The 14,278-nt window shown below is 31.0% G+C and overlaps 1 long non-coding RNA gene across 2 annotated transcripts in view; it reads right to left on the bottom strand.

The window, feature by feature from the left end:
• The window catches only part of LOC144840091 (uncharacterized), a 45,176-nt gene extending 31,279 nt beyond the window's left edge, over positions 1–13,897 (bottom strand). For both annotated transcript variants that reach the window (XR_013611833.1, XR_013611834.1), the window contains exon 1: positions 13,851–13,897. This is a non-coding gene — a long non-coding RNA (uncharacterized LOC144840091). The remainder of the gene's footprint in view (positions 1–13,850) is intronic.
• Positions 13,898–14,278: the final 381 nt, after the last annotated feature.

The raw sequence follows: 14,278 nt of genomic DNA, 5'->3' as shown, positions 1-14,278 counted from the left end.
TCACTTTGCTCTTTTATAGAGATATCTCAATTTGAAACCGAAATATAATCTTTATCTTTGAGATCAAATAACATCGAATTTTAGAATCATTGCGATATCACTTTGATAGCACAACAATACAATGATTAGACTTGAAATGACATCTGATACTACATAATAACACATTGATCCAACTTCAATCTTGAAGATTTGATTAGAAAAAAATGTGTCTGAAACTACCACATATTACACGTAATAAATGTACACATCTGATAAACCAATACAATTTATTAAGAAAGAAATGTAGTATTTAATCTATGTAATGCTGTTTAATACCCAATTCACAACAACGCGGTATCTGTGAATACACGCGTTTATCTTTATTGTGGAAACAAAGTATCGAAAGCGTCGTACCAATCCGACGATATAGGCCTACACAGACGTTTTAAACTTGCATTGTAATATATTTTCTCGGATTCATACATATTTGATAGTGTGTTATTTTATAATCCAACTATAGGACATCAAACTATAAGTTGCACCAAAGAAATACTTCGTAAATGAAGAAATACGAGTTGGTATACTTACAGGATCAGACATTATTCATTAATTGATAGTTTTAAAGGAAAGCAACTGAAATCTATACAGGTTTTGGTGATGTGAATAATAAATATGGAGCTTTAGTTTCCACCACGGAGCGTCAGACATTCTACTTGACTACACAGTTGTCGAGTAACAAGGCCATAATATACATGGCTGCAGTCGCGTTCTCAAGTGTTTACCGACCAACCGACCGACCAACCGACCGACTGTAGAGTTCATTTTTTGCATGCTCATTATTATCAACCTTCCGATTTTACGACGCGCCTATCGAGTATAAAAACCAAACAAGTTATACGCATTCGTATACGTAACTTCAAAGCATTTCAGGGAATTTATTGTCGTAGATCTAAAACACTACGGTAGTATGAAGATATGCTGTTCTGCTCAACTATCTCAGTAGTTAATATGTTGTTATTGTTGTTAATGTTAATATTGGTTGATGCTTGTTGCAAACTGCGTAGGCCTTTTTTTGACGTAGTCTGTGTTCAGTCGTTTTCGATTATTTACGGTTGTATATAGTTGATTTCGGTTTATAAAGATAGTAAGACCCCTATACACAAATCCTATGACGAAAATAAAAGTTGTTTAAAAAAAAAGCCAACGGTGGAAAGAACAAATATTTCCGATTCGTCCTAAAACAATTCAGTTGCAAATGTAGAACAAATTTAATCATATGATTTATTCATACGAGAAATGTTTTTCCTCATCAAAAATAAAAATTTGAACAAGATAAGATTGAAATTACACCACTGACGGTACGACCAAAATCAATAAGCCGCTTTATTTCAGTAAGGTAATTACAAAAATTTCATCTAAATATCTAAAATATATTCTTCCTTAAATTAATTCAATAATACTTAAAAGATCATTAAAATATGATTTATAAAATGACAAATAAAACAACCTCATCGGTTGAATACTTTCTTCAATTAGTGGACACATTTAGGATAGCGACTTAAAGCAATCTATGTTATTACAGCAAGTTAATCACGTAAGTTATTCTATAACTGATTCAGTAACCCCGATGGGGTATTGATATGACTCGCTCCTAAATTTGAGTTCAAATATTTATTCTATATTTTTACTATTGTTTTGAATACATACAGATTTTATGTGGAGTCTTCAATTTGAGTGAATTATATAACATTGTGTAATAGTATGTTGTTACATCACACATCGGAAGTAAATAAATAATAATATTATTAAGTTACAGGTAATTTGAAGCTTCAAGTAGTATCAGAATATGTTTTTTAATCAATGTATGTTACCATCTTACGGAGAAGAGATTTTGGTAATGACAAAAATACGTATGCAACATAAATTTAAAATAATACAAAGAAACATGGACACGTTACACAGAAAAATAGTGGATTGGAGAGCCAACAAGTAAAAATAAAAAATTGGAGATGGGCAGGACACCTCGCAAGAACGAACGGCAGTGGATTGATAACCTAACACAACAGGCACACAAGGAAGACAACAAATCAGGTGTAGATATGAGATTGTAGCCTTTTCGCCATATCCTGCACGAGATCTGTACATAACAGAAAAAGATGGGTTTAGCCATGTAGTGGGATAATAATGACTGAAATGATGCTCATGATATTAATAATGATCATAATATATTATTAAATAAAATGTTGTTGACCCTTTTCATCCTGATCATCGGGTAATGTGCGATGAAGGTTATTAATGGTAAATAAGTACTTTATGGAAGTTGTTTGTCATAAATAACACTTATGGCTTTATCTTACATTGGTCTCGATTTTAATTACTATGATGTATTATTGGCTTGTCTATGCTAACAATCGAGAGTCGTTTTAAAATGTCTTTGTATCAAGCGAATAACACTTGAACTACCTTCGACTAACCTACCGTATTTAATTACTGTAGGCGAATCCTTGGAAAGTAAGCAGAATATTGCAGTGGTTAATAATATAGTGTCATGAATATCCATTATCATTACTACTGACAAAGAATATTATTAAAGGGTTGACTACATCGGGATTTGGTTTGATAATAATCAATAGAGGGCAGGTTATATCCGGTTCAATTTCAGAAAATAATTTCAGGGCACTCTTTTGACCACTAGTTTGCAACTCAAGCCAAATTACAGTGATTTTACACCAGCAGCACTGGTTGATTTTGACGAGGAGATGCTTAGAGGGTTAGGGTTACGAAATCAGAGCACTTAATTATTTATTAAGAGTTTGGTATTTCTAAAATTAAAATTTTTATATAATACACACTCGGAAATTACTATATAGAACGTATTTAGGACATCTGCAACATTTAGGACAACAGAAGGGCCGGGTTCGAATCTATAATGATGATTGGTTTTATGATTATTTTAGCAATGTGTATTTCTGGATTAAACCATTGTGCTTGCTTAATGCTGCTAACTAATTAACGCCGTTCAAGTATCGGTTCAATTTTAGTCTTAAAATTGTCAATTCTATCAACACTTTCTATACAAGAACGGTTCTTTGCTAAAAATAAGCATAGTGTGATTGTTTTATTGAGTGAGAAAGACGTCTTTGTTAACCTAAAATCTATAGGTTAAACAGTGATTCGTTTCGATTTACAACTCTAGCTGTTTAAATACTGTAAACAACATAACTGGTGCGTCAAACAAATTAATCATGTGTTGTTACAAAGGCTAATGTCATCACATTTCATTAACAGTATTGTAATCATTTAAAAACTGGAAAGTAAGCGTTTCCCAGGATTGATTGCAGCCGCTAAAAGTACAACTAAATTCATAATTATTCAAGGTATATTAATTTATTCACAGAAATCATACAGGCAGCCAAAGGATGAAATGAGTACAATTGTACAGATAAAAAAACTATAAAATTAATGTACATTATATAGTAATAAAACATTAAAAAACACATCTAGAAAAAACATTAAAAGACAACAAAGTTTAGTATAATTAGCATTCAATGTCTGCTAATAAGATTTATCATGTATTATGCATTATTTGCATTCATCACCTTACTTTTTCTGTACATTATTGTAATTTGTAAATTCATTTTTACTAGTTAAGTCTGAACACCGTGTTTGTTTCAACAGGATACTTAGTTGATGACATCAACTAAGTATCCTGTTGAAACAAACAAGGATGAAAACACCGAGTGTTTATTTAATTAAATAATCCACAAACAATTTACGTGATTAAGGTGGTTAGAAAAAAAGAAATTAAAACGAAAAAAAAAAAACAAACAAAAACACGAGTTTGTTAAAAACATATGAAGCCAATGTTGACGCAATTTAGTTTTATTAGATGCTTAAGAAGTTCTTCAAGTCAAGGTCTAAGTTGTTCATTAGATGTGGTCTATTAAAAATGGAAATTGTTTGACAAAATACCTATTGTGGTGTAATGAACCCCAGTCAATACAGCGATAGTGCACTTAAATGGTTTTATTTCAGGACCTTGCTGATGTAATCATTAATTATGACATGGATAAAACATAATGTATATAAGTTCAATATTGATTGTATAAAATTATTTATTTTCAAATAAGTGGATTGTAATAAATTCATTATACTGTAGTAAGATACATACACGTATATAACACTGCTAAGATAACCACGCCTACTGACAGCGCGTACATTAAAGTTATTAATTAGAGAATTAGGGTTCACGTAGTGAATATTGCTGTATTAAATGAATTGAAAAACTCTAAAGTTATATTTTAAATGTCCATAAATTCAATATTGAAATATGAAATTACTCATAATGTTCATATAATATTTTCTAAAATTGGTGATGTCCTCCAATAAACCAGTTCACAGCTGATATACAGTTTTCTCGATTAACTTACATTTGTAACACCGGAAAAAATCAATTGAAATTAATCAATGTATGCTATGCTAATTTTTATGTAAACATATGGATTATTCCCTTTGTGAAAGTTGTGTTGATACAGTACAAACGTCATTTTTGTTTTTTTAAAACGATACTAATGTTAGTAATGTATTTCGATCAAAGAAATGTAAGTAATACGAAATACACATTAGGATGTGTTAAGAAGAACAAAGGAAATACCTGTTAGTGGACGTGTGGAAGATGTATGTATACGCACAGATGCCCTCCGTAGAAAATGGTCATGTGATAACAAAGTAGAAAAACTGGTGTAAGAATGAGAAATAGTTTTACATTACAAATATTACGAACTGACCATTTTCACAAAAATAAACTTACAATATCAACTTATCAATTACTACTTTATATACAGGTTTTATAACTGTATTTACAGTCAGCTTCGGTTGACTTGGTTCTGTTTTCAGTCCGATTTCCTCAAAAATTGGTCAGTGCGACTGGCACCACTTCCTATTTATGGAGTGTCTATGATTTATAGTAGGTCAAATGTCACATATGGGTCAGTATGGTAGAATTTTCCACAAATAACATGCAGTTTTGTCCTTGTACACACACATATAGTATATATATATATATATATATAAACACATTAGGCAAAGAACATTAATTCTAAACCGCCCGGTGATATACTGAAATTTAATTAATTAATTTGAAACGATAGAGATGAGAAAATCTGTGAGAATTATATATATATATATATATATATATTATATTGTTTTATACACTGTCCGGATGTTCATGGAATTTGGATCAAAGGCCAAGAACGGGGTATTTTTTGTTGTTGGACAACTCTGATTTCTTCTAAATTCGACGGGTACCTCCCATGTATGTGGTGTTTATAACCTTGTGTCAAAGATCACATTAGGTCATTTTGGTAAAAATAAAAAAAAAAGAATAAAAGACTACTTTCCCCATAAATAACACAGTACAGTGTTGTCCTTTGCCCGCATAAATGTAATTGTTATGATACAGTGTTTTCGGGATTTCAATGGAATTAAGATCAAAGGTAAGGAAGAGGGTAATTTTAGTTTAGAGGAGGTGCTATACAAAAATAATGTAAACTGAAACACTGATTGATACACTAGGGACTCAACTCAAACTCAAATGTCACATAATTCATCTGACTGGGTTCATGTTATATTGAACATAGTATCTCTAGTTGTAAGTTAATAATTACATTGAGTGATGCACATTGTATTACATTAACCGTTTAAAGCTCAGGTACACGAATGAATTTTAAATATAATTTCTGGTTAATTGTACATAAATCAAAATCAAATCAAATCAAAACATGAATTTCCCTTAAAATGGTCAAATACAAAATTTGGCAAAATTCTGCTATAAAAACCAGGAAGACTTTTTTCAGTAGTTAGGTAGTTTAACCTAATGTAATAACATGTCTGGTGAAGGTGAAAAAAGATGGTGGATATACAGTGGATAATTTTTGCTATAGCATGAAAATAAAACTCTGAAGTTGAATACAAAATACTAGAAACATAAAATTCAAGTTATATTACCTATATTTAGTCATCTGATAACATTTTTTTTACCACACCGTTTATTTTTCATAGTTTTTTAAAAATGCCTCTCTATTTACAAAATTTGTGTACAAAAGGATAGAGATTTTGCTGTGTAATTTGAACTATCCCCCCACTGGTAAGAAAGTGCTTATATTCAAACACAAATAAAATCCCAACAATTATGAAACATAGGGGAAACTATAGATTGATAATTATTGGAATATATGATCAATAGAAATTTTTTTCCCGCACCTGGCCTTTTAAGTCTACTGCTAACTTAAAAATCAATTGAGGACTAACGTACATGTACCAACTTACGCAAAATTCAGTAACCACTAATGTAATTAAATAATATTGTTAAAATCAAAATGTTAGATTGATTTTTATTGCACTTTGAGATTTTATTTCATTATTTATATATCCATCCATCATTCGATGAAATTCAAAAACTTTTATTACGGATACACATCTCAAAACTGAGATGAATATATCTGGTAAAAATTACATTGGGTTTGATTGATTAAATTCATATGATTTTTATTTATGGCACGGTATTGCAAAGCATCGTTTCTTAAGAATTTGCCGTTTCATAATAAGAAAATATTGTAAAGTAGGAAGTAATTACTATTTAGTTAGATGATATTTCTTGAATAAGTTACGATACGCAATGAAATGATTACAATATTTTGTGTTTTCCTCCAGGCTATAGTATTTTAAATTGTTAAATTTTCTTTAAGCGGTAAAAATCAAACAATTGCTTCTTCTCTAAAATATTAAATTATATTTTGTGAGAAAATATATGAAAATATATTACGGGATCTCAAGTGTATGACACTTTCCTTTAGCAAACCTGAGATGAATATATCTGGTAAAAATGCACTGTCTTAAAAATTGTAAAATAGATTGGGTTTGAGTTATTAAAATTAGTTTGTTTTCTCTAATTTGCTATTGCTATAATTGGTAAATAAAGGAAGAATAACAATATGATGATGTACATCATTTCCGTTAAGGGTCATGTAATGATCACAACAAAATACGACTTTAACATTCTTTTCGGCATCGGCATTAAATTTTCATCTTTCACGTTCTTTAAGAGTTTGGGCGGAGAGAGTATAGTGACACGAAATCCAGCAGAAGACGATCGATGAAATTTGACATTCAAAACGTATGTTATTGCCATAATAAATCTTCGTTTTGAAAATAGCATGTACAATGTGCAGTAAATTGGTATTTAGGACGGGTATAAATGGCCTGCTTTAATCCATTTTTTTTTTAAAGAAGGGGTGAATTTTTTAATGATAATGTCATTTTACAAGACAAGAAAAACATCGGAAAATGTTACCCTATAATGTATACTAGTTATTTTGAAATAAAATTAGTTTGAACCCCATGCGTCAAACTAAATACAAAATTGGTTTTCCTTTCAAGTAAAAAAACAGAAAAACAATCCCATATCCTAAGGTGGGCGTGCCTAAAAGAAAAAAAAGTGTCGTATTATCTTGTGGTTCCCGCTAAACATCTACGGACATTTGCGGTACTGAATGAACATCCGTAAGTATTATCAAATAATCGCTGTATTTGCAATTCAGCAGGTGTCTTTATATATCTGTCATAAGTAACAGATCACCGTTTATATGTGTACCTAATACATAAACTGCGTAGGCACAGAGTGATATTATCAATGTTTGGATTCAGTAATTTCAAGCTTAATTAAAATCAAATCACTATTCTGTCAATAATATTATTGATCCATCACCGTAAGTCATGTACATACCATCAAAACTGAACCAAGTGAACGATCGATATGTGGTTTAGCGGAAAGCCAATCACACGGAAGGTGTTTTATAAGTTGGATGCAAATAGAATAAAGGTGGTTGATAAGTACACTAATTACTGTCACCGATCCTATTAAGCTAACGCGTAAGCTATGGCAGTACAAAACTAAGATCATTTCCGGATTTGATGATAGCTTAATCATCGTTGTTGATTGAATAGAATGCAAAATAGTACGTGCATTTTAGTGCATCGACCATAACATGAACTACGGCGATGTTTTTCATCAAGCGGGATTCCCCAGATGTGGTTTGGTGCAAGTAACATCACTGATAAAAATGTATGCGTACCAAACGTACTGTAGAGTTGACACGCGAATATTATGTAATCGCAAGACACGCAATAATGCTTAAGCTTGGTTCCCACTAGAGACGCACGCAAGAACGTAGACGTAACGCAGGCGAGTTGACCAACGAAAAGCGAAAGTTAGGAAGATCCATCGCTTGTGACTGGTCAGTTTAAGTTTCATCTTTCACCTCATAAAATTATTTGTGTCATTCCACTCATAAACATTCATTATTTGTATAATATTTTACTATGAGTCAGTACAGTAGTAAAATATCTGACAAATTCGATAGAAACGCGTTTAATGTTTGAACAAACCTGCTAGTTACAATTACGTCACAATTAAGTGCAGTCGTCAAATTGATAAATTGTTACTACAACTTAATTAGCCAAGCAGACACGAATACATCTAATCAAATGGATACTCAACTTTAGAAGCACAAGAGTATGAATAATCTTTAACAATAAACTTTAACAAATGTAGATTTCAATTTCATCATATACATGGCTGCAGTCGCGTGCTCAAGTTAGTGTTTACCGATCAACCGACCGACCAACCGACCGACCGACCGACATAGTGAGCTGTAGAGTCGCGTTGCACGCACGCGACAAAAAATTGGTTGGTTGTACAATAAAATTCATGTAAAAAATGGCCGAAAAATGTATTTCAAATACCTTAGCGACAGTTGTTGAAATGTACAGTAAATCTGTGTCATCTATTATATATCAATGTTTTAACAGGTTAATACTATCAGTGTACACCATACAATGTATTTGATGTATATAGTTATGTAATAGTTACATGTGTAAACAAGTTTGTAATTTTATTTAATATACAATGGGTTTTGTAAATAGAGGATTTAACAAAAAAAGAATGTTAAGAAGTAAATACTTTGTAAATTGTATTATTGTTTAGTAATTCAGAAAACAAAATACTAAATGAATGCTAATGTTTACTAATGGTATGATACTAAAGTTTAAAATTATGATATTAATGAGTGGAAAAATGTTTATGTAATGAAACATTGAATGAATAAATAAATGTTTGAACAATAATGTGCAAAGTGCATTGATTAGGCTAATATAATTTCAAATAATTAATGGTAAGTGTTATATGTTAGATAATTAAAATTACATGAAAAGGCAAGAAAAGGAAGATAATTATATCGAGAAAACTATGACCTAAACTCAACATTTAATGTAGTCTAACATTTGAAAAAAAATGTATCATAATATTGACTACTATCATTTTATAGGATAAATATGGAATGTTTTAATAACCGGAACAACTTCTTGTTATGTTCATATGTAAAGGAATGAACTGGCCAATAACCTGCAACTGGCTTATCTACACCACTATATAATGAGATGTATAATTTAATTTTGATCGTAATATCAATGAACTTTTGTTAGTTACACATTGGGGCTTTATACAGTGATGAAACAAACTAATAATAGTATGTAATTTAGGGCATTGACTAAAGAAATTCTCACGAGTAGCATAACGTATGCTCTAAGATGTTTATTGTTGTCTCATTAATGAGTTTACCTAATACTGTACTACCACATAATATAAAGAAATGTTTATGAGTTGAATTGGGATTCTCCACAATCAACTTATAAACATTTATAGAATACTGTACTTCAGTGTTTGGCGTCAACAGCTAGACCAAGCATTATATCGCGTGAGCCGTTGAATAGAACAATTTAATAGCACTTTTATGTCACATGCAACATAACTAGCAATGCCACGTGATACGATATCAGTACAGAAGAATTCAGCACAGTTACTTCATAGTAAACTATCTAACAAAAGTATAGGCCTATAACATAAATAAACACTAATTTCATTATCAGGACGTCGTTACGAATGATTGACTATATAACCAGATAGAATTTTTGACCTTTGTAAGTAGCATCAATTAACCTATACTAGAAATTTAAAAAATCAATTAATACTACTACAAGAACAATCATTTTAACTATACATATATTTATTTAACTTACATTTATATACATACCGATTTCAAATAAACGTATATTATTAATAAAAACATACAAAACACGGTTTAAAAAAAATTGGAATTGATTGAAATAAAGTGCTGTGTGATATTTTGTAATAATGTGCCGTTTTACTATGATCCGTAGTTTTTTCCTATTTGATGACCAGTTTTTCTAATCAAATTTCATATCTTTTCACATAGGCCTACAAAATAATGAATATTTTTCACCACGCACCCCAATAACTCCAGCACAGATCGTCATATTTTATATCAATAATTATATTTAAAGCATCTTTGCCTCGTCTGTTTTTAACCTTTCACTACGTCCTCGTTTATACAAATAATCCGCTGCTTTCATCTTCGAGGGCTATAGAGGAAAACGAAAGACAGCGTATACGACATAACGTTCAATTTACACAGACGAGCGGTAACGGTAAGCGGAAACCAAACATAAAGTCAATCCATTTACCACTAACGTAACAAAATTTAACCACTAACGTAACAACAGTAGAAAATGTTGAGATATTTTGGACTTGGAAAGAACGAATGAGTATTATTACCAGAAAACATAACCAGAAAAATAGAGAATAGACAAACACACACAGGATTAAAACTGAACTTGAAAAAAGTCTAAGATTTCCAACTTACAAGAATTTTTACCAATAAAAAAACCAAAAGTCCAAAATATCTCAACATTTTCTACTGTTGTTACGTTAGTGGTTACATTTCGTTACGTTAGTGGTTAATGAAATTTTTACGTAAGTTGTTGATTTTTGTTACGTTAGTGGTTAATGTTACATTAAGCTTGGTTCCCACTAGAACGTAACGCAAGGACGTAAACGCAACGCAAGCGTTTTAACCAATGACAAGCGAAGTTATAGACAGTTAGCAATCACAAGCGAATAAGCCATCGCTTGTGATTGGTCAATTCACTTGCGTTGCGTTACGTCCTTGCGTTGCGTCGCTAGTGGGAACCACGCTTTAGTGGTTGATTGTTACGTTAGTGGGCCTACATATTTTATGTGGGACAAGCTACGCTGTTTTCGCTACAGTTAATATAATCTATGATATTCCGTATGACTATTACACAAAGCGAGGAGCGGACTGGTGGTTTCCGATGGGGATAGATACCTATTCTACGTGGGACAAGCTACGCTGTTTTCTGCTTAAGCTTGGTTCCCACTAGCGACGCAACGCAAAGACCTAACGCAACGTAAGTGATTTGACCAATCACAAGCGATGGATTATTCGAACAGTGGCTTGTCATTGGTCAACTCGCTTGTGTTGCTCGTACGTCCTTGCGTTGCGTCTATAGTGGGAACCACGCTTTACCGTTACTGCTCGTTTGTGTAATGGCAGCGCATTGAGAACTTGCTTATATTCGCTATATAAGAATGAACTATTATTATTATTATTATTTTCGAACACGGATTATTCACAAAAATCTTAACATTTTTACAAAAAGCTGATTCTGCAATAGTACCATTAAATAACACCATTAAATCATTTTTCGTTTATTGGAACTAATAATAAATGGCATGTGTTACGTAATTGACAAATCAAATGGCAAGGATACAATCAGATGTACTTTAATGTGTTTTTATAAAATAATGTAATTTAAAACATTGAACAAACATTACCAGCATTAAGCTGGCCCACACACAACATACAATCACGCAATCCATGTTAAAATCTGACAATCCACACAGACGCTTTAACAAATCTGAAATAATCCATATACAACTAAAAGACCCATGTCATTGACGTATTACCTACTGGCTAATGAAACCGTGTCAGATTACTATTTCAGGATAGCAATTACTATAAAATGTTTTCCATAAAATGTTTTTTAAGTGTTTGGTCATTATTTCCTAAACAAGTGTCAACGTGGTATATTTCCAATTAATACTAATATGGAAGAATCTGACACTATAGCTAATACCGTTTCGTGAAATATCCATACTCACGAATAAGATGCTAACAATAAAAACTTCATGATATTATATTCGGAAGTTTAAAATATATTTTGTATAATTGGATCTAATGGCTTGTCAGTTTATTAACACGATGGATATTTTAATCCACTTAGGCTTAACCGTTGATATTCAAAATTGTTTTGCTGCATAGAACTGACTGAATCATATAAAAAAACGGGGAAATTATAATATAAAGATAAATCTTTTAGAAAGTGATAAATAAATTATTATAATCAAATCATTATGTTCCTATCTGATCTACATTGTGGGTAAGGTGGGTGTATGTATGTTAGACTGGGCTGGAAATATCAGTAAGGGGGATAAAGACCGATTTGAGAAGGGGCTGGGTAGATCGAGGAAAGTAATCCCGATGTGTTCCATGCTATATTGGAAGACACCAATCATCCTCATCATCCACCCCGTAATCGTTATTTATTATTTACATGAAAAATGTAATTTAAAGCAAAAAATACTGTCAGACAATGTTTTTTTGTTAAAATTAACCGTTTCTTTTGTCTTTTTATAAGTGAAATAATATTTGTATGGGTTTTTTTTTTCAGAAGTGAACAGCTTTATTAAAACTGCAAAATGGCCTATTTAAAGTCTGATTTTATTAATCTTCACTTTTCATGTTTTTGGGGGATAATACATCTTAAAGGGAAAAAAGAATTATGATTTATAGTATTTAGGTAATTACGGTTTATTAACGAAAGTTGTGTTTTTAGGATTCGAATTTGCAACCTCTTACAAGACAAGAGACTATATTTTAATAACAATAGTTTAATATTCACTGAAGGTAGCTTCATGTGCGTGTTTTTTAAAACCAACTTTTAGTCTATAGTGTTCTTTTTTTTATTTTTAAAACAAATTTCTTGTATCAATACATTATTCTATTATGTATTAGATTTCCTTTCGTCCACTCATATATTAAATACTGTATCTATTAGTTTAGGAATAGACATTAAAGAAACATTAATCGAATCTAACTCTGATTTTCAATTAATATCAGTAAATCGTACTGTATATCAGGGAAATGTACTCTAACTCTTGTCTAATTATTATAGGTAAACCTAATCAGGGGTTCGCGACTATAATTATGAATAATGATTTATTTTAGGTTATTATACTAATATTTGGACCTACCGTATAATACAAATTGGTAGAAGATGAAATTAAACAAAAAATGAAAAAGTGAAAGTACAACAATAAGATAGCAATTAAAATGTAAAAGAAAGTAATTTATAGATATGTCTTTCCCAAAGATACAGAGTATGTTATAAACTAAATGTATACGCAACATATAACTATCTCATAAAACAGAATTTATATTATTTTTTAACGCAAGATACTGAGATGCCGTGGGTGTTACTAATACAGTGAGCACGCTATTGTATAATATTATTTACGTCTTAAAACGGAAAGTCAAATCACAAGGAACCTTGGAAGCCGATTAGTAATAAAATATCTTTCATATTTAAAATTAAACAGTGCTTTGATTTTTAATAATATTAACAATGTTACCGTATTAGTACAGAACGAAGACAGACTAATAATAAAGAATTGATGAATAAAAGTTTGAATGTCAAATGCATCACTCCATTTAAAATTATGCTATTCCTTTCCTTTACGATACCGCATTAAACAATTTCATTTATGCAACAAAGATACTATTCTCTGAAAATGAAACTCATTCTCACATTCATTCTAATATGTAATAATAGTTAAACTAATTCAAGTACTACAGAAATATCTACAAATATCTTACCTCTCAAGTTTTGTTTATTGTCACTTCGGTCTGAGTCTAAGATCTCTCTGATTATTCGAATTAATACCAGTCGCCGGTTTTATATACTTCAAGATTGAGGGCGATATGTTTCCTGTTCCGTTATTTGATCCAAGACACGTCGCTATTTGTTATTCCCACGTAATTTATACGCTATACATTTAACTTTTATTTGTGTTTTATAAAAAGAAAGATGTTGTTGCTATAATAATTATTTCTACAAACAAATACGCCCAGAAACTCAACCGATATAAATTGATAGACATTCTATCATTGTGGCAGTTGTACTCAGCACTATATTATTCTATTTTATATTAATACGTTGAATGTATTGTCTAAGTAGGATAAAAGTTATTGGACGAAAAGTAGTCATTATTTAGTAATTTATTGCGTATCAAATATTAGATTAA

This window comes from Antedon bifida, chromosome 4 (genome assembly GCF_963402885.1).
Source record: "Antedon bifida chromosome 4, ecAntBifi1.1, whole genome shotgun sequence".
Lineage (NCBI taxonomy): Eukaryota > Metazoa > Echinodermata > Crinoidea > Comatulida > Antedonidae > Antedon > Antedon bifida.
This window is presented reverse-complemented; position numbering and strand designations above follow the sequence as displayed.